The sequence below is a fragment of the Epinephelus fuscoguttatus genome, linkage group LG8 (assembly GCF_011397635.1).
Source record: "Epinephelus fuscoguttatus linkage group LG8, E.fuscoguttatus.final_Chr_v1".
Classification (NCBI taxonomy): Eukaryota; Metazoa; Chordata; class Actinopteri; order Perciformes; family Serranidae; genus Epinephelus; species Epinephelus fuscoguttatus.
The window spans coordinates 1,338,292-1,358,859 of NC_064759.1; the positions used below are offsets into that span (position 1 = coordinate 1,338,292).

Genomic DNA, 20,568 nt, shown 5'->3' on the forward strand with positions numbered 1-20,568 from the left:
GATGATGGTGATCATACTGTCACCTACAAGCTTTGTAACTGCCTGTCCTTAAATATTAACCCTGTGCTGTTTCCATCTGTCCGTTGTCACTGAAGACGTTGAGCACAAATGTGTAAAAACATTTTAACCTGAAAGGATAACTTCAGCATTTTTTAACCTGGACCCTATTTCCCCGTCAAAGACACTGATTTGAACAAAAACTTTTAAAACTTGGTTATTTTTGCCACAGATTATTAGAAGTGGCCGACGTGTCTCTGTAGCTTTCATTTGATCCGTTCTGTTTGTCACTGCTTGGTTAAGGAGGAGGTCTGCTGCTTCTGAAACATCACCAGATGTCACTTATTGCAGGAAAACAACAGTGGAAATGTGTGTGAGACCTGGAGACAGTATCATAATAACCACAGTAGTTCACAGTAAATGTAGTTCAGTGTTTTCTAAAAGATATCCAGTGCCATGGATGATTATTTACCTGACTGAGGCTTCTGAATTTGACCACTGTCCGTACACGGATGAAGAGTGGACGAGGACAGAGGTGAATAAAAAGCAGTGGAGGGTGAACCAGCTGCTGTGAGGCCATGAAGCTGATGGTGCTCTGTGGGTGCTGTGACTCTGAGCGCCCACAGAGGAAAAATGCCTCGGTTGTAAAGAGTGATTTGTGTTTGTGCATTCCTGAACTGTGCCAACAGAATAAGGAGCTACACTTCCAGCAGCTGTTATTGACTATCTTTGTTGAATATGGACACGCTGAAGTTTTGGCTCGTTGTGCTTCCAGTTTATCCAAACATTCCTGGCCATACACTGTGCACACACACCTGGCACGACCTCTACTGGTCAAAGAGGAGAAGAAGTCCGGAGCTGTTTTTCCTGCAGAAAGCTGCTGTTCCAGGAGTGGTTTTACTGGTTGTGTTGCTGCCTCAATAAGGGACCACTGTCAGACACTGTTGATCACATCAGTCTCTTTGACCGGTGTACACAGGGAGATTAGGTCCATGTTGAAACATGCCAAAGTTATCCTGTAACATGTCCAATCATCTTTCTGCCTCAAAGCTTCTGATCACCATCATGAAAATCCAGAAACAAAGTTTGGAGAAATTCAAAAAGAAGTCGATATTAAATGTGTCAGTTTGGTCATTTTCATGTTTATTTCCTACAAAAACGAACCTTTGATGCTTCATCTGATAAAACTGATATCTGATTCTGACAGACCTTAAAAATCACAGAATTTAAGGGACCAGTAGTAGAAAAAGGAACAGAGGAACTTGGAGCACTAAAGTCAAGCCCTGCTCTGCCTTTGAGTTTGTTTCTTGGTGTGAGTTGAGTATTTCAGCCTCACTGCGCCACTCAACATGGCTGCAGATTAAAATGAAAGACTTGATATCAGGTAGAGCAGAGGGCAAGATTAGATAATGTCAAAGTACTTAGGGGCCAACTGGGGTTGGGAATCTCTCTGTGATAGACGATTCGATACGTATCTAGATACACGGGTTACGATATGATTCAAAAACAATATATTTTTAATACAGAACGATTCTATGGTTAACATTTGTTGATGTAGACATTAATCATACATACAGCCAATTCTGTAAAAGTGACATTCTTACAGTATTTTCACATTTGTAAAAGACCACATCCCCAAGCACTTATGCTGTATGGCACTGGCAAAAATAAAATAAAAAGTCAAACAACAACAAAATCCCATGTCAAATGTATTTATTTTTAGACATGGACCAAAAAAAGACTTGCTGAATGAACATCATTTTGTTGGATGGGATCAATATAAAAATGAGAAGAAGTTTTAAACTTTAAGTGAAGTTAACTTTAAGTAAAATTGAAGTGTTTTAAACCTACTTGTTGTGTTGTTTTCATGGTATTGTCTGTGTTTTTGTATGTATCTTATATGGACTTGAGTCTGGAATAAAGTTTATTGTAACGCTGTACAATATGAACATAAAGCAGAATAAAATAATAACATGCAATGTAGGGGCAGAATCTGACATCTCCTGTTATTAGTTGATATCATGGACTGTGATGACTAGCAGCTTATCACTGACAGCATGTCAGACTATTTCTCTGTGTTTGCTACACTCTGTGTTTGTCATTTATGAAAAGATAAATCACTTTTCTATAATACATCAATGATATTTCAATGGAATAAATTACTTATTGACTTATTCATACTTCAAAAACAGCATCAATAAGTGATTAACATAGGGGGGATCAAAATAAAATAAATAAATGAAATAAAAATCAACCACCCACCCTCCTCCCCTGACAAATAAAGAACAGTCCCTAAAGTGCGCTGGGGTTTGTGGAAATGTGAACTGCTCGTTTTTCCTCTGACACGTCACATACCTGTGTGCTGCCAGGGCTTTGCTGGTATTTCTGGGCAGTCGTGACACCGACAAAGACTTCTTGGACCTGGAGCCGGGCTTCTCGGTCGCCGGCCGGTAAGCCGTAAGCCATATTTGACAGGAATACATATTTCTGTCTGTGTCTGTGACCCCGCGTTCAACCCACAACCGGCAGGATTCGCCTTTAGTTTCTGCTGCGGCTTGGCTGCTCCCTGGTTTATCCAACCAGCATTAGCTTCTGTTCCTCAGCTCCACCGGTCAAGCTGGCACTGATGTTTACATCCATTATCATTGTCAGTAATGCCTGCTACGGAGCAAGCCGCCGGCTCTCGCGTTGTTTTAGAGATGCAAACTGTTAAAGCCAGTCAACCAATTGCTAGTCTCGTGATACCCGATCCATGACTCTACAATCGATTCATCTAAGGATTCATGGCTGAAACGTATCGATTGAGGAGGCTGCTACCGACGTAGCCATATCTCTCGCTTGTCAAACCAGATATCCGGTCGTCTTGGTTAATCGTTCCCAACCCTAGGGCCAACTGCTCCTCGCGTCATACGGATCATTAAAAACATAGTCACTTAGAAATGAGGCAAACGCAGCTGTTTCATCTTTCAGTGAAAATGTATTCAACTTTCCACCGCTCCTGAAAACTGCAGCCCTCGCTGTCGACTTCATGTTTCTTTGTCACTTTTGTTAAAGCTGAAAACAAATGCAGACGCGAGACAGGTGAGTAGATTTAACACAAGTCTGTTAATGAAATGTGAACGGTAAATGGGGTCTTGGGATGATAGATGTTCCAGCAGAGGGGGGGTTGGTGCCTTGTCCAAGGGTGGATGGGCTTGGCAGGTGGAGTTTTCTGTGAGTGGTTTGATGAATGTGGAGAAGTGGCTGACTGACTGGCGTCTCTTGTGAGACTGGCAAGCAAACTGGACAGGAACTAGATGTGTGACACTTCACAAACCGTGTAAGCACAACAGTCTGGCAGGGACTGGAAGCAAAGCAGGCACTGAATGTGTCATGGAGAGGAGTGGCTTTATTGGAGGACTGCAGTGCTGACTGTGGAGAGAGAGTCTGTGCAGAGAGCAGGGGAATCAGAGAAAGTGAGGGAGAGTAGGAAAGGAACGTGCAGACAAAAACCAAAACACACCGAGCACACTTTAGTCACGCAAAAGGTTAAAAAAACAAAACATAAAAGCTCACTCACACACACACACACACACACACACACACTGATGTCACAGGCAGAGTCACAGAGGAGGAGTTGTGACATTATTTGCTGCTGCGATGTCTGACTAGCAGCAGCAAATATCTGCTGTTAGGTCACACATGAGTTCCACTTGTGTGTTTTGTACCTGCTGCACGTCTTAAAACTGTGCGATGAATGGAAAAGATTGGCCAGTGTTTGATGGGCACATACAGAATATCCGACCAACGAGCCGCAGTCTGTTTATAATCGGTCGGGGGCCACAACTTTGGACATGGTTGCTCTGTGAGGTCTGATGCTGACCAACATGCTGGGCCACAAAATGTAGGACCATGCATCTCTAATTACAATTAATTAATAAATAAAAGCTGAGATAGGACTTGAAGTGAAAGGAAAAGTATTTTATTTGGGGGAATTTTTAAATGTGAAGAAAAAATCCACCTCCTGCTGAGCTGTCCATGAACAAACAGCATTTTACCCTCAAAACATGAGTTGGGTTTCATTCACAAACATTATTGACACATTAACATTAAAGTCACATATGCAACATGTTGTCAACGTGATGTCAAATGTATCTGTGGTTTGCAGAAACATAACATGCTTGTGTATTATTCTGACGACTGGGCTGCAGCGGTGCAGAGCTCTAGTTGAATATAGCATGCAGTACAGCCACTGACCAGCAGATGGAGACACAGACTTGATGATGACCAGCCGTCTTCACAGAGTCATTGTCATAAAAAGATTTTATTTCCCTGTTGGTTGCTCCTTTGTTTTTTCTCTCTGATGGATCCACCACATCTTCATCATCACCTTCGCAGCACAGCACAAGTCTTTTCTTGCAAATGTGTTAACACATATTTACTGGTTCCACAAACTTCACACCAAACCAGTTCACACAGATCTCACAGGAAGACCCAGAACTTTATTTGACTCAAAAGAAAATATCTCTTCACAGCTGACAGAAGTGACTGATAATTATGAATCTATGATATACCTGTGTGAAACTCCCTCACACAACTCTTCAGTCAGTCTGTATCCATCTTAAGAAGACACCACCTCTGTGTTGCTGTTTGTGAGCATGGATCAGTTTGAAAGTAACTAAAGGAACTAAGTTCAAATTCAAGAAGACTGACATGGAAAATCTGATCGAGTACAATTTAAAAGAAATGTTTGAGTATGGGTGACATGCTCCACCTGTTCTTTTGTGCATAGATTGTAGATGAGAATAAGATGAATAAAGAAAACTTTCTTAGAAAAAGTGTTGTTGTTTTTTCAGTATTTCATCAGGACATCTCAAAGAGTGAAAAGGTGCAGGTGCAGCAGCGTAGATATCTCCAGTAAAATAATCTTTGAGAAGAGAACACAGCTCGTGCTGTGATGTGCTCGCTCACCTTTCTTGGCACAGACTGTAACAATCATAGGTATCAGCCAAAATGCTTTTTTAAATTTTGCACAATGAATGAATATCACAAAGATTAAAAAGCCTCTTTCATGTCTCCATCTGCTGGTGGGCCGTCATGATAAGAGCATGCATGTACAATATGATGTTAATTCACTACAGAAGAGACTTGGTGATCACCAACATTAGGGGGGAAATAAGGTGGATACATAAGATATCGGCTAAATAAGTTATTATATATTGGCAAAAAATCCAATATGATGCATCCCTCGTTTCAACAAGTGACACAGGCATACAGCACAAATCACCGCATGGTTGAAGCGCTTCATATAGACCTGCTGTATGTTGGACTTTGGCGTCCACTGTGATTGATTTAAAGAATATATTCATTTGAACACAAGCTGTGTTGATTAATGAACATGTTTTTAATGTTTTGTTAGCGTGAAAACATTTTGCAAACAAAATGTGTCATTTTATCCGCGCCCTTCAGTTTTGGTCGTCTGTCTGAACTGCTCTGGAAATCTAACCTCTGAATGTGTTCAAGCAAATGAGGAAAAACTGAGATGACATCACCAGCTTTCCTCATAATTCCATCTGATATCATCCAACACACAATGACAGGTTAAAATTTTGGCAAAAACAGCACCAACACATGCTGACACTCTGACAGGCTTTTGTCATGTTCACACTGACAGATTTTCATGGCTTGTATGTTGACTTTAGTAAATTTATTTTGTGCAGCAGACAGAACACAAGGTGATATCTCTTCAAAGCTTTTTCTTTGGGCAGTAACAGAAAGAAAATGACTCTATAAACTGGGATACAAACAGCCCACAACAGTCAATTGTCGAAAAGCACTTTCCTGAAAATGTCATCAATATCTGTTCAGAACTTTCTGAGTTATTTTGCAGACAAACAAACAGACAAACAGACCAACGCTGGTGAAAACATAACCTCCTTGGCGGAGGTAAAAAGAAAGTACAAACGAGAGCCGTGTTCTCTCCCGCAGAACAAACCAGGCTGATGGAGGTCTGTTCTAGGCAACTGGCATTTTTGCCAGAACCGCTCAAGTTGAAAAGCACCCCACGTCATCTCTGCTTTTTTCCCACTGTCCAATCAGATGATGTGAGAGGCGGGGCTTCTGTGGTGGTCATGGCAACCAGTTTACAGTTGGTAAACAATGGAGGAGAAACTGGTGGTAGTGGTTGCTGGATACCCAGAGCTATACGACTTTACAAAGCACAGTTAGCACCATCTGAATAGAAAACAGCAGATAAGTGCAGTACTGTAAACGTCCATGATGGAGGAGAAGCTCCTGGACCAACTGGTGGTACTCCCCATGATCCAGCCTCTTTTTTAGGGTCTCATGTACCCACACAGATCTCTGTTTATCTGCTGACAGCCTCTCACCCTCAACCAGAGCTACAGACAGCACCCTCTGCCTCAACATGGCAGCAGCTGATTACAGGGGAAGGTTAGGGTGAGGAGTTGATGGCGTGGTTGCCTGGCAACAATAAAAAGGCGCAGCAATTTTTTTTTTTACTTTTACTATTTTTCTTCAGGCTCGTTCAGCAGTATAAGTTACCATGGTTACTGAGCAGTGGTGCATGTAAGCCACGACAATGGAACGGATCTCCCACTCAAACTAGCTTGACTTATCAAAATAAGGCAGGATGTTCTTTACCCGCCTCGATAGAATAGATCCTTAGGTCTCTCTGCAAGCTACATTATAGTGACAAGTGTGTTGAAACGTCTCCGCTCGCTGTTGGTTTCACGCGTCATTAAATTGGACAAAGCTGGCCTCATGTGGCCAAACATGACGGAGCCGTGTGTTCATGGTGTGTTTATGACTGACAGGTACAGGAAATATGCTGTATGGGTGTTATTAACAGGGAGAGTCGCCGAGACTCAATATCCTGACTTCATGTTTGGAGCGACAGTTGTTGGAAAGTGTTTACACACACACACACACACACACACACACACACACGCATGAATGTGTGTTACTGTATTTAAAGAGTCATATATTGTGGCCATTTTGCTCTCGGAGATGCAGTCTGTGCAGAGATGTGAATTTCAGTTGGAAATTAAGACTTAAAGAATATCTGCAGCAATGTGACTGATGAATGGGAAAGTTCACAGTGAATTCATCCTAACGAGCTGAGGGTTGTTAAAGCAACCTGGTAAATGACCCTGTGGAGTGGCTGTTTCACTCTTTGTGTACAAATGCCTTTTTTATGTGCACATCCATATGTTTGCTTACAGGTTTGCATGGAGCTCATGTAGGAGGGCAGTGTGTGTGTCTACATGTGGACTGATCCAGTTAGCCATTAACAGACGGGTCATCTTGTATTACCTTCCTTCTTCTCTTTGAACTGAAGTAAAAACTTCTGCTGTGGTTTTACGGCCTTATCCTCCCAGTTTGTTTCCCACCTCCCTCGGATGTGTCTGCCCAGTGGAGCTGCTCACTGTTTACTGGGAAGAAGTCATCAGCACACTGAACCAACACCAGGCTGAAAATCAGCACGGTCTTAAAGCAGTGAATTTTTATGGAGTAAGTCATTTTCCCAGTAAAACAAAACCACAAAAAAATGGAAAAAAATATAGTGTTCCAAGAATAAAGACAGTCTGACCTGATCAGGAAAGTGGTGGAGCTGAGTGGACAAGTAGAGAACAATTCCACATCACAGAGCTCATGGTGAGTCCGCTCAGGTCTTACACATATAGACCCACAGAGATGACGCCAAAGGCTCATTTATGCTCAACGTTACAAATGTATACAGACACAGACAGAGCCCTCTGTCCTTTTTTGTGCACGTTTTGTGAAAGATTATAGATCTGGACCTAACAGAACAGAACCATTGCAGATTGTGGGGGCAGTGTACCGTGGTTCAAGCGAGACCCAGCCAAAGGACACAATGAAGACATTTAAAAAATGGAGGAACAAAAGAAATCAATAATACTAGTCCATCCCCATTGGTAGCTGTGTCCCCTTCTACCTATGCCAGTCCTCAATGCCTATGTGCAGTTTGACATAGATTGACCACGTCAGTGAGCAGAAAAACGTGGGACAGACAGAATGACTGACTGACAGAATGACACACTGACAGTTTCCGTGATTATGTACAGCATACCATACCATGACTTAGTCATAGCAAACATTAGAAACAACACCAACATTGGTCCACAGGGGGAGCCACAGCGATCGGTCGCATTTTAGCCATTTGGAAGCATTTTTCTGTTGTTATAGCGCCACCCAGTTGCCAATTAGAGTTAAATTTCTCCAGTCACCTTGAGGCGTCCTGTTCTACATATCTACCAAGTTTAGTAAAAATCCATATGGCGGTTAGGCCTAGATAAGAAATGAGCTCTCTAGCGCCCCCATTTTGTTTGATGGGCTCAATAATGGAGGGGTCCCCTCAGATTATGTGTGGTCATATGCCTACAAAGTTGCGTGGTGATGGGTGAAACCCTTGAGATGTTCTACACCTTTATGTGATGAGCCACGCCCTCCGCAATATTCATTGCCTTATAGAAGCTCAGTTTTAGGAAGTTTTCCAACTTTTGCCAAGAGGGAACTTTAGATATTGGTCCCTAGATTATGTTCACCCAGTTTCATGCAGATCGCTCAAACTTCCTAGGAAGAGATCCATTTGAAGTGTTTTTCTGTTGTTATAGCGCCACCCAGTTGCCAATTAGAGTTAAATTTCTCCAGTCACCTTGAGGCGTCCTGTTCTACATATCTACCAAGTTTAGTAAAAATCCATATGGCGGTTAGGCCTAGATAAGAAATGAGCTCTCTAGCGCCCCCATTTTGTTTGATGGGCTCAATAATGGAGGGGTCCCCTCAGATTATGTGTGGTCATATGCCTACAAAGTTGCGTGGTGATGGGTGAAACCCTTGAGATGTTCTACACCTTTATGTGATGAGCCACGCCCTCCGCAATATTCATTGCCTTATAGAAGCTCAGTTTTAGGAAGTTTTCCAACTTTTGCCAAGAGGGAACTTTAGATATTGCTCCCTAGATTATGTTCACCCAGTTTCATGCAGATCGCTCAAACTTCCAAGGAAGAGATCCATTTGAAGTGTTTTTCAAAAAATTCAAAATGGTGGAAAATCTATATTAGTTTTGGGTTCTTGAGGCAAATGTGTTCCTCATGAGGAGAGGCATCTCTGTGCAAAGTTTCATGTCTCTACCACATACGGGGCATGAGATATGCCCATTCAAAGTTTGACATTTCAATGCGTTGCTATAGCGCCCCCCTTTGGCCAATTGATGTAATATTGCTTCATTGGCATCCTCCCATGACCCTCTACCACTGTGCCAAATTTCACATGGATTGACCAAGTCAGTGAGGAGAAAAACATGGAACACACACACAGAGTTTTCCTCATTATATAGTAAGATAGTGAAGAGAATTGTCCGTCCACATGTGATGATGAATTTAATGGCCTCTCAGACCACTGCCGTCTACAACGCTGCCTCCGTTAAAAGGTACATCTGATAACGTTGTTGTTATCAGTAACGTTTGACCCTGCCCTCTAGTGCCATCAGGTGGATGTATGTATGCTAACATAAAGAACACATGGAAGTATGTGAGCATGGACAACCCAGACTTACTCTGAAGCCGTTCAATAGCAGCACTTGGTCAGTGACGTCCGGCATGTGACACCGACAAAAAAAGCTGTCCTTTCACATCAGCATGATATGTGGCCTTTGGCTGTTATTTAAAAAACTACTTGGTAAAGGCTAGAGGAAGACTGTGTTCATGCTTAGGAGAAACTAACACTGTCTGCATGTAAAGGACGTGAGCAGCAGTCTCCAGTGTCAAAGTCACAGCAACAACCTGATGCCACTGCTTCTGCTTGAAAAGGACAATCACGATCCCACCGTCACAGTGGATGTTAATTACATGGAAATTCAGCAGCAGAAATATGCATTTCAAAATGTTTAATAAAACTCTGACAATGCTAATTTATAAGTACACAAGATCAAATAATCTGCTGAAATGAAACACTTGATGATAAAAGGTCAAATATTCAGAACCTCTTCACACAGACTGCTCTGAAGCAGGAAAACACAGTCCATGATCATGTTCTGCTCAACAGCCTGAAGTGAAGGTAGAAACTGTGACGCCTGCAGTCTGGTCCTCGTTATCAGACGATACTAAAAGTTTACTGCGTGGAGTGAAAGAGAGTTATCAGTGCATCCCTGCTGTTTGCATAGTTTCTCCAGTGAAAGATGGACCTGGACAAGCAGCGATAGCACTCAGGTCAATGTTTACCTCTCACCTTTCTTATCGAGCTGGGAGTTTGTCCTCCACCCAGACAGAAAGCCCCTCGCCTCTCCCCTCAGTGTTCCCTCGCTTCTCTCTGCTGCAGCTGTTGAGCAACACACCAGTTACAACATCGACAAAGTGCGAGAGCTGTAAGGGCCGAAACCGCAAAAACACAAGACGCCGATGACGTTACATTTAACTCCAGAGCAGGCGGAGAGCGGAGTGAGGGGCCGTACCTGTGGAAGAATGTGTATTATGAACTTAAAGGCTGAGCATTACCTTGCCGACTATTAACCTTCTCCAGAGAGGTTAACTCTAATCCTGAATGTAACCAACATTACCTACATGCGTCTTATCGCTCTTTTTGACCTCTGAGTTCACCCTCCGTCCTGCTCCCTCTTTTCTTTCCTTTCAGAGCAGGTGTCATTCAAAAGGGAAAAAATGTACCTTAGAATACTGTCGGCGTGATAAATGGACACTGAGGAGCGTTGTGTTTAGTTTCCTCTCATGGATAACTGGACAAAAGAAGGAGTGACCTGTGGACATTTTCAGAAGCTCTAAACACCAACAGGAAATAGGTTGATCAGTAATTTAAAACTAACAGCAGGTGAAGAAAGACTTTGAGGACAAAGACAGTTTGTTACAGCCTTTGTCTCGGACATGATTCCAGTCAGTAATTATTTCATCACAGAATCTTGTGCTCGTGCACCGAATGACCCGAAATTAATTCAGAAACTAACTTTAGTTCATAGCTTGGAACAAACTTGACGTTTCTAGACAGTCACCAAGTTTTTGAGCGCGTACGGCCCCTGTGAAGATCTGTCGTCACCATGAACCCTGGCTGAGCTCCCCCTATAGGTCAGAGGTCACCGGGCACAATCAGCTCCCCCACCACACCGCCATCGCCCCTTCCTCCATGCTATCTATCACACCATCATCACAGCTCTCCTTGTGTATCGTGGACGTATAAAGACAAGTTGCTGTCAGGACCGTCCAAACTTTTCAGATCCTAAAAGCATGTTTATCACATTAATAATGAATGCATCTCTGCACTTTTTAATATGTTTAGCTACATCAACAAAATGAAAGCAGTTTTATGAGGCTCTCCTCCGGCCCTATGGAACCCTTTTTTTTTTTTAAATGATATTTCAGCTCAGTCTCAGTCAGTCAGAGCTAAAAGAGAGAGAGTGCTTGTTGGAGTTAACATCCATCAGTTGACCAAAAACAAAACTCCAGATTAATGTTAATGCTGCTGGTGAAGCGTTCATCATATTTCGTCTCCATATGCTTTTCCAAAGCTGCAGTTTTCAGCAGAGCAGGTCGAGATAAACTCAGGCTTCAGCAGCTTTCAGAATAACAGCTGTAGAAAGTGTCGTGTTTTGTGTTTGCTGCACACGAGGAATGAAGCATGTGTTTAATGTGATGTGATCACAACGTCTGCGTCCGCTCTTCACTGCAGAGCTGCCCCGCACTGTAAAAGCTAGTTAGCCTAAAGAAACCAGAGGTCTGCTACTACAGTTCAGAGCCACGAGGCAGAAGAGGTAACACTAACGTTGATCTACAAAAGAAGTCCAGTAGGTTCTCATCTCAACTTGTCAAATATTGGTGCTTTGTCAGTGGAGCTACAGGTCAAAATAAGACGCACCAGCTGCCCTCCTGCTTCAGTTTTGGACGTTCAGGGACGGTGTGTCACGCCTGTTCATGCATTGTGTCGTTTCAGAACACTCTGCTGTCTACGTCTTTTTTTAAAAATTATTTTGGCTGCATTTTTCCTTCTATAAGACAGACAAGAAAGGTGGGAGACAGGTGGGGGATGACTCACAGAAAAGTGACGGGAGTCAGAATCAAACCTGAGCTGTTGCAAAGGACAATATGTGGCGCACACTCTACCAGGTGACCAACAGAAGCACTTGGTTGGATTTCTGGCTTAAAATAACATAATGTAATGTCACATGATATACATCATGTGACACATATCACTAAAGTAGCATGCTACACACATAGATATCATATACAGTAGATACCTTGTTGACGGCTTCAGCCCGTTTCAATGATGCGTCAACGTCGCCACCATCTTGGGGAGGTTACGGCCAGCTGGCTAGTACTGTTGTGTATGGAGATAGGTCTTCAGCAAACCCGACGTGCTCACTCAAAAGTCTCAAAGTGTAAAAAAAGCAGAAAAACCCGACAGCACTCACTAATAAGTGTAATACTTTTTAATATAGTGGTTTGAACAGCAGCAGTTGAACAGACGTGTTTCAGCTCATAGCCGTCCTCAGCGTTAGAAAATGATCACTTTAGAATGAAAATACAGACAGTACTTACTGACCCTCATGCTGACAAGAAGTCCAGTGAAGTTTTTAATCCACAAAACTCGTTAGGGGTATTGGAGGATAACAGCTAGCCAGGATAACAGCTACGCTTGAAGTGCATGGAACCCACATTTTGAAAATGTAATGCTAATGCACTTTAAACACATCAGAACGGCTCGTCCGTCATAATCCAAGTGCCCTGAAGCCGCGGCATGCAAAACTGACTTGAAAAGACGTAATTTACTCCACTTTTATAGCATCATTTCTCACCATGGTCAGTTAGCCTGCCCTGCAGGAGTGCTGTGTTTACATGGCAACTCGCACGAGACTCGAGAACTAGCACCACCACCAGCCATCAGCTAGGCGCGCTTGAGTTGCCATGTAAACACAGCACTCCTAGCTGTTATCCTCCGATACCCTGAACGAGTTTTGTGGATTAAAAACTTCACTGGACTTCTTGTCAGCATGAGGGTCAGTAAGCACTGTCTGTACTTTCATTCTAAAGTGGTCATTTCCTAACGCTGAGGACGGCTATGAGCTGAAACACGTCCGTTCGACTGCTGCTGTTCAATCCACTATATTAAAAAGTATTACACTTATTAGTGCTGTCGGGTTTTTCTGCTTTGCTGTAATTTTTTAGACCAGCACCCAGTTACACTTTGAGACTTTTGAGTGAGCACGCCGAGTTTGCTGAAGACTTATCTCCATACACAACAGTACTAGCCAGCTGGCAGTGACCTCCCCAAGATGGCGGTGACGTTGACGCACAGTAGCCACAGCAATGAGTCATCTATGATATTATATCTTTGGCTACACATACCAACACACTGTGTTTTTAACAAAATCACTCCATTGTCTTTTGGTGTGACACAGGAAATGAACAGCAGGTTCCCAGATGTCTTTTTTTTTGTGTGTGTCCGACCCACGTGGTGCTATTCAACTTATATACTAAATATATATATTTGGTAACAGAAATATCTATCACATGGTCAGTTTTTTCCAGTATGACGCAGCCCTGACAGAAAACAGCATCAACATGTCGTCACAAACAGTTTTCTTATGAAAACAGGATTTATTGGACGTGATGAAACTGAGAGAGTTTACATTAAGATGATGCATGTTTCACTGACCTGACTGCTCACGACTTTTACATCATCTGTGAACTTTTACCACTTTGTAACACCACGCCATGTCATTCTTACCAAACACAGGAACACCATTTTTTACGTCATGATGTGTGTGTCTCTGTGTATGAATGTGTGTGTGTGTGTGTGCGTGACAAGCCCTGCCCCGTAGCAGCAGTCAGGACAAAGGCACGCCGTCCCGCAGCAGACAGAGAGTCTGCAGGCAGAGTGAACACACAGATAAATTATGTCGACTAATGGCTCATCAAACTGTCACACTGAGCTCAGACAATGCACGCAGCACTTTGCAACCACAGAAGAAGAAGAAGACACAGAAACAGAGAGAAAGCCTATACTTAAAGTGTCGGTTGTGGGACGTCACTCAAGATTGCTCAACGAGGTGCACGACCTGTACCGGCTGTCCTGACCGAGTGATGAATGTGTGCCCGAGTGAATGATGAAAAAATAATAAAGTAACTAGAGAGAGATTTTTTAGAAGCATGCTGTACACTGAATACTTTCATTTTGTTTAGTTTTATTTACCAAAGCTGCAGCTGGAATGTAGCGTGTCTCTGGAGCTGTCAGAGCGTTGATACTTTGCTGGAGGGCAAAATGGACGCACTGTCAGTGACGTCACTGCAGGAACATTTTGAAGGCTATAATTTGATTGCACAGCTCACCGTCATCTTCCTCAGTGGTTCGGTTGGTGCAATAAAATCATAATCTGGGTGAAGGGCGAGACATGGGTGGAGCCGAGGTGGGAGGACACTGTGTTTGGCTAAGATACCTGCCAGTTAAAGCAATCAGCTCTTCTTTAGGAGATCTGTGAATGACTGAATGAAAACGTCCACACCTGTGATACACTCTCAGTCACTGTTCTGTAATGGTGCAACAACGATGTAAGTTAAGGGGACAAAAGTCCAACTAGGCTGGGTGGGGGAGGTGGAGGATGGGTCCAACAACCACCAACTTTCACCCAGGACGCGGGAGTTCACTTCCTGTGAGATTGTAAAGCCAAACCCTATTCTTTTTTCCTAAACATAACCATGCCTGGAAAAAAAAAATCAATCCATGATGTTGCACTGACATAGTACTTTTATTTTGAAAGAGCTGACATGGCATCCCAGATCGTCAACAACCAACACACCCAGGGTACCTTGGATGTCATATGTGGACGTGGGAAGTCCATGACTAGACATGGACATGTGATGAGGTCACAGTGAGGATGTGTTGTACAGTCAAATCACAGTATCTTGCTATGGTCACTAAACGAGGTTTGTCATTCACATCCATGCTCCCACCAAGTGCAGTGTGTGTGACTGATTACCCAGGGGCCCAAATGAGAGGGGGCCCACTGTTTACATTCTATATAATAAGTGCTATAACTAGTAAATTGGGCGACTAAATTGGTTCACAGACAAAACGTATGAAAAAAAAAGTGGAAGCTCTCTGAGGCTCCTCTCACCCGTTAAAGGCTCACAATGGTTTCATCCTCCATGCACCAGGATCTGTCTCTAAATGCATCACAACTGAGTGAGTGAGTGACTGCTTCTGCCGCTGCAGCTCCAAAGTACACGTCTTTCCCAAAGAAATGAAACCAGGGTTCCAAAGAAGAAAGACAAAGCAAACTGACAGTAAAAATGTAAAGTCAAAATGTAGACACTGATGATGAAGTGCAGGGGCCCACAGAGTCTGCTCGTGCATGGGGCACAGAATTTGCTGCTAGGCCCCATCACCAGAAAATATAGACACCACTACTGATACGACTCTAAAGGCCACACATAGCAGCAAACGGCACGTGTCAAAAACTACAACCCTATAATTTTCTATGTGCAACCTGACAACAATGGCAGCTACATGCACTTCAGTGCTCCTTGATGTGCCGCCCGATTTCCAGCCTCGCCGCCACCAGATTGAAATGCATTTTCCTTCACTCACTCTCTGCTCACACATTCAGGCTCCCGTAGCAGCTCTTTCTCTCTGCTCCTACGGCAGCTCAACTCCTCTCCTCATCATGGAACTCTGTCTTGTGTGAGAAGACTGGAGAGATTCATTGTTCAGATCGAGAACTTCCTGAGCTAAATGACTCACAATCCCATCACTATAAAGACAGTGGGCCAAAGATACTTCCTGGCGAGTCACAGCTCTGGAGATCGGCTCTTCAGGTGAGAAATCAATTCAGCACACAATGTGTGCTGCGGCGGTGTCGGTATGTTTTCAGCTTACAGTAAGTTCAACAGACATCATGCAGTGTGTTTCTGTGTGGTGTTAGGGACACTGAAGCCTGTGGGGTGCACTGATTAAGCACTGGACTGACTTGTTTCTCTTTCCTGATAATAACATATTGTGAAATATTGATTTGTTGGTGTGTATTTGTTTCTCCTCCAATAGAATTGTAGATTTTCACCGGAACTTCAGTCGTTCCAGGAAACTTCCCTCTCACTTTCAGATTTGTGATTGTGTGTGTTTTTAGGACGAAGGAATGTAAGAGAAAGTTTAAATAACACACTGTAAACTTGCATGTGTGTGTATGTGTGTGTGCTGGATTAGCTGTTTACTTGGTGTAAACAAGGCAAATATAAACACTTAGTATCCCTCTCCATGTGTGTAATCAGCGACCAGCAGCAGACTGACGGTCTGAATCTGCGTCACAGAGCAGGGACGGTTTCCATCCCAACCACAGACGGAAACACACTCAGTTTCTCAGTCACCTAATTCTGCTTCTGCCACAAGAAAAAAAAAACATCCAGCTCTGATGGGGAGACTGGGAATTTTCAGAAATATTAATGGAAATAATAACTGTTCTGGTCTGAGTGCTGATCAGACTGTAGTCCAGGGAAATACACAGTAATATGTGTGACTGAGAATCCAACAGTCATGTTTGGCAGGAGGTGCACTGGAGGCGATGATAAACTGAGTCACAGAAATTTTAATACAGTTCTGAACCAAATTATAAACCAAAGAAAAACTGAAAAATGATCTTATGATAAACTTTCTCTCAAATGTTCCTTCTCAGTCAGGACGTCTGTCCCATGAAGACTCGAAGCAGAGGGAAACCTCCTAAGCTCACTAATCATCACCTTGTACCTCGTTTGTTTCACATTGTTTGTTTGTCATGTCGCCACCATCAGGTTGCCTGGCGACCAGCAGAGACTCAAGGAAGCCTCCTATAAAAAGTAAAACACTTCGTCTGGAGTCTTTATGGTAAGATAAGCTGAGGGTCACCAGCCTCGAACACGCTGGATATGTAGGGCTCACTTTGGACAGGGTATGTTTCCACGAGCTTCATGTTGTTGTGCTGTTGGTCGCGGTCGGTGTTTCAGGAGGTCTGAGGTTGTGTTTATCACAGTGGAAAGAGTCTCAGTACCTGGAGCAACCATGTTCTATATACAATATTTAATGTACGTTAATATTTTTTTAAAAACTTACCGTACTCGTCACTGTAACCGCCCAACACTGACTGATGCTTTATATCCATGTTTGAACACCAAGAGCACAAAAAAACCAAAGTCAAATCCCATGTGCACTCAGTGACTTGGTCATTACAGCTGAGTCTGTACTAATCTCAGTCTCAGTCTCAGTCTCAGTCTCAGTAAGACAGCACATGAGGACATTTCTCAAAACAAAAGTGGATAAACCGTGATCTATTTAAGGATATCAGCTGTAGAAATGAATATGAAACATAAAAAGGTGTGTCTTTAAAATGATGACACAAAGCTCTATTCCATGTTAAAATAACAAAAATACTCAAAGTGCTCAGAGGAACTAAAAATAAAGTTGCCACCCAGTAAAATCAGTGACCTTTGCTTCATCCTCCCTCCTCCTCTGAGCTGACACAGACTGAAGGAATTATAAAATCACTGTTCTGACCGGAACAGAAATGACGTTTCCAGTTCCAAGGAAACAGAATGTAAAGTGTGTCCTGAGTGGGTGTGAGTGGCAGCGACACGTTTCCAAACACACTGAAAGGTCCTCTTATCTGAAGTGAAAGAAAAACTGCGTCCTTCTGTAAATGGACACATTGATACCTTTGTTTACCTGCTAAAGACTCACTGAGGACAAACGGTGGACTTGTTTCCAGCAGCACCTCCCTGATTCACACAACTCAATGCATTCCTACTGGGAGACGCCCAGTATCACCAGTCCGCTGCCGTCTGTCCATCAGGTGTAAGTCCTGGCTGACGGCAGCCTCTGTGCTCCCTAAAGGATGGAACTACATGCAAGGGTTCAGTCCTGAATATATTCCAGGCCTGGAAATGGTTTGGAATTATGACATTAATGGTTGTAACAAATGTTGCACCATAAAGAAGAAAATGTTTCCACCAGTGACATTTGAGTTACTGAATGAATGGAAAAGGATGAAGGGACAGAAAAAAACCTGAATACTTGGCTGCAAATCTCCAGGTGTGCTCTATGACGTCAGAAGACGACACAACGTGCTGATTAAGCTGTTGACTCATCAGTATCACAGGTATTCCACAAAAGCGACTGTCAACAGACTGATGTCACTGCACGCTAAATAAATGGAGACACACAGATGTAGCTACATGATACACAGCCGCTGGTCTGTGGTGACGTGTTGACCTACACAGCAGTTAGCAAAGTGGCGAGCTAGCGTGCGGAAGTGTTTATGTGTCACTTAGCAACAGTCCAGTCTCAGTCTAGCTGCAGAACTATTTGTGTTGCCGGAGCCAAATAAATCATTAAATAAACAAACAAATCATAATCTGTTGTTGCTTTTTATTGTTGATAAATGGAGCTTGTAGAGTTGTTGCATAAAAGCAACATCACACTCGAGGTCGTGCTGTTGGACTGAACATCATGGCTCTGATTATCTTTGGCACTCGGCTTGCAGCCCCGTGTCTACGACAGAATCACCAGAAAATCACCAAAAATCCCAAAACATATCCAGTGTAACATTACGTAATGTCCGTTCCTTGGAAATGCGGATTTAATAATGCATGGCTTTCAAATTACAAATATAACACATGACTCATGTATGTATCAAGGCAGACCTGAGCCATGCTGGATGTAGACTGCACCAAAACGTTCAGTGTTGCCAACAAGCAGCTCTGGTGAGCCATGCTAAAGGGAAAAAGCATCAAGACAACCAAAAAGCCGCTCAACAGACTGCCAGTGCCGGCGCATACGTCACGCCTGCCGTAACCACTTTGTGTCTACTGTACGTGTAGATACAAAGGCACTCTATTCCGCAGTAAAGTTTTGCTATAGTGCCTGTAGTATCTCACTGGAGTAGCCTCATTACTGCACTCTGTGATCGCGATATACAGTAGGTACATCATTTGCAATGTCAAACTACTTAAATAAAGCCCTGGAGATGGTGTCAGACATGATGGAAAAGTTGTTGGAAAGGTTTGAAAATGTATGGATAACTGTGTGGGAACACTGTACAAGTCTTCACAGCCTGGTCGCAGGCCTGCAGGGACTGTTTGATGCTAAAAATAGAGACTTTGAGGAGAAGTATCACTTTGAGATGAACAGTAATCTGATTACACCTGATCAGTGTAAAATGTTTCAGATGAGGCTGTGGCGCCAAACCGATGGAGCGTCCCATTCTCTGTCATCAGTGTGACCGGTCAGTGCAAGTCCCTTTCAGGGCAGAGAGAGGACACTAATACCCCTGAGGGTGAAGCACACGTGCGTGTGTGTGTGTGTGTGTGTGTGTGTGTGTGTGTGTGTGGTTTTCAGGGGTTGTTTAAAGACTGATGGTAGCTGTCAACCCTCTCTGGCCCTCGCAGCCCCGAGCACAGTCCTGTGTCGATTATAACCCTCACACACACTCTGTGTATATGCATGTGTATTATCAGGGACAGAGGGCATCCTAATGAATGACCTTTGACCCCCAGAAAGGGGATCCGGGCAGAGGAAGTTGAGAGGAGAGGTGAAGAGGGGAGATGGAGGGTAAGGGGACGCCCGGCGCCACATTATGCCTCCTGTCAATCATCCCCAGCTGCCCCCACCCATGGGCGACTCATCGGAGCATCCACTGAAAGTGGGGACCAGTCAGCATCAGCGGGTTCACCATGATGAGACAAAAACTTACTGTGCTGACACACAACTTCTACAAGGAGCTCAGAGGTCAAAGGTCACGGTCCAGAGCTGGTTAGTCTCAGCTGAAATTGCTTTTTTTCTTTGTAAAATCATTTCACAAGGGTGAGGGTTTGATTTCGAAGTGAAGTGGGACACAAGGGTGGATTGTATCAGGGAGGACAGGAAGCTTGAGTTGTTTGCTGTAAATTGCCATCAAGGGTGCATTTTATTGTTATTACAATTTTTCATTTAAAATAACTGAAAAATACAGAACACTATTTTACATCCTCAGCTTGGATATCGTCATCATCTGACGGCACAGAGGAGCGTCCAGTGAAATAAGACGATGCACATAAACAGAACTACATTTGTACGTATGACTGTTCGAACAGTCTGATACAACAGCTCTGCAATAAATGCTACTTTCATCACAGCACAGTTACCAGAAGATGTTGTCATTGTACGTTTATATGTCATATCAATGTTTCTATGATCTGACTTTGGCCTTGTTCGCTCTTTGTTCTGCTGAGTCTTTGGATAGATCAGCCAGGAGAACTGAAGACTCAGTTGAGGCCTATGGTGCAGGAACAGTCTTAAAAAGATTGTGTCCACTTAAAGTAACTTCAAGGACATTTTAATGGTTTCTTTTAGGCGTTGATCCTCAGGAGGTAATCAGGTAATCTCGATTATATAATGATGAGCAAGTTGCAGCATATCTTATTTTTGGTAAACTGATCAAGCAACTCCTCTGAAGGTGCCTCCATACAGTCATCAAGGGAGGCCATATTAAAGGCCTCTGCTACACTGAATCACAGCTGAGACACTAAAGTTCTTCAAGAGGACATC

The 20,568-nt window shown here is 43.3% G+C and overlaps 1 protein-coding gene across 1 annotated transcript in view; it reads right to left on the minus strand.

Moving 5' to 3' along the window:
* Nucleotides 1-20,568, minus strand: part of LOC125892608 (cathepsin S-like) — an 853,108-nt gene that overhangs the window by 234,620 nt on the left and 597,920 nt on the right. The gene's annotated exons all lie outside the window — the stretch shown is intronic.